The sequence below is a fragment of the Anabrus simplex genome, chromosome 5 (assembly GCF_040414725.1).
Source record: "Anabrus simplex isolate iqAnaSimp1 chromosome 5, ASM4041472v1, whole genome shotgun sequence".
Classification (NCBI taxonomy): Eukaryota; Metazoa; Arthropoda; class Insecta; order Orthoptera; family Tettigoniidae; genus Anabrus; species Anabrus simplex.
In genome coordinates, this window is record NC_090269.1 from 282,951,201 (window position 1) to 282,952,574 (window position 1,374).

Genomic DNA, 1,374 nt, shown 5'->3' on the forward strand with positions numbered 1-1,374 from the left:
ATTCACCGTAAAACTAGGTCAGATCCATACCAAATGCCGACGCCAATAAGTTGGGGAAAGGCCAGAAAGAAGAAGGCTGATTCGTCGAAAGGATGGACTGTGTAATTCTTCCACTATATGCGCTTTTTGAATACTTAGTGCTAACGTGGAACGTCATTGTCACTCGTTCTCAATACGTAAATATAAAACATGAAAAAAATTTCCTCCGGGCCGGATTTGAACCAGCGACCTATGGATTTCTGATGTACACAGCCAACTACAGTCCACCGCTCTACCAACTGAGCTACCAGAGGAGGTGAAAGTGGTTCGTTCTCTTGGTGTTATTTTTCTCCGGATCACGCCATGACCATTTCTCTCTGTGTAGCCCTGATAGATGGTGCGAGGGAAATTAATTATTATTTCTACAATTAGCAGCCAGCATCACTCGGTGCCTTAAGGTCTTGGTCAAGTTGAACAGTATCCAAGAACAGAGCAGAGAGGCGAGCTAGAAATTTACCGTTAACTGGTCTAAATTTATCAATTGCACACACCAGGGATAATTTACCCTCTTGCACTGTATCGCTGTAATATATTAAATATTATAACTCTTTCTTTCTTTCTTTCTTTCTTTCTTTCTTTCTTTCTTAGTCTGTTTACTCTGCAGGGTTGGTTTTTCCCTCGGGCTCAGCGAGGGATCCCACCTCTACCGCCTCAAGGGCAGTGTCCTGGAGCATAAGACTTTGGGTCAGGGCATAAAACTGGGGAGGAGGACCAGTACCTCTCGTAATCTGCAGGACTTCGGACTAAACAGTGGTCGCTTGGTAGGCGATGGTCCTTCGGGGCTGTTACGCCATGGGCTTTGGTTTGGAAAAGTAAACAGAGAAGGAAGCGACATCCCTGCTATTTCTTCCGGCCGGTCTCGTGCATTTAGGACAGTTGGAAAACGTACGCTTTAATAAATGCCCCTCATAAAACCATTGTAAAAATACTAACTGCATATATTTATAACAGTAATCACAAACGCCTCCTTTTCATGCGGCTCAGTTGGTTGAGTCGCTGTCCTTCTGAGTCCGAGTTCGCAGGTTCAAATCTCGGCTTGGGTCGGCATTGAAATGGCAACGAGCTTCATGTCGTTGGTTTCTGGCACGTTAATAAAAATTATATACATGTATATATTATTATTATTATTATTATTATTATTATTATTTTTTTTTTGCTAGTTGCTTTACGTCGCACCGACACAGGTAGGTCTTATGGCGACGATGGAACAGGAAAGGGCTAGGAGTGGGAAGGAAGCGGCCGTGGCCTTAATTAAGGTACAGCCCCGGCATTTGCCTGGTGTGAAAATGGGAAACCACGGAAAACCATTTCCAGGGCTGCCGACAGTGGGGTTCG

General features: G+C 44.3%; 1 non-coding gene across 1 annotated transcript; it reads right to left on the reverse strand.

Annotated features, from left to right (window-relative positions):
- Positions 1-201: 201 nt before the first annotated feature.
- Positions 202-293, reverse strand: TRNAY-GUA (transfer RNA tyrosine (anticodon GUA)). The gene is given in 2 exon segments: positions 202-237; positions 257-293. It is a non-coding gene; the product is annotated as a tRNA-Tyr (tRNA).
- Between the last annotated feature and the right edge of the window lie 1,081 nt (positions 294-1,374).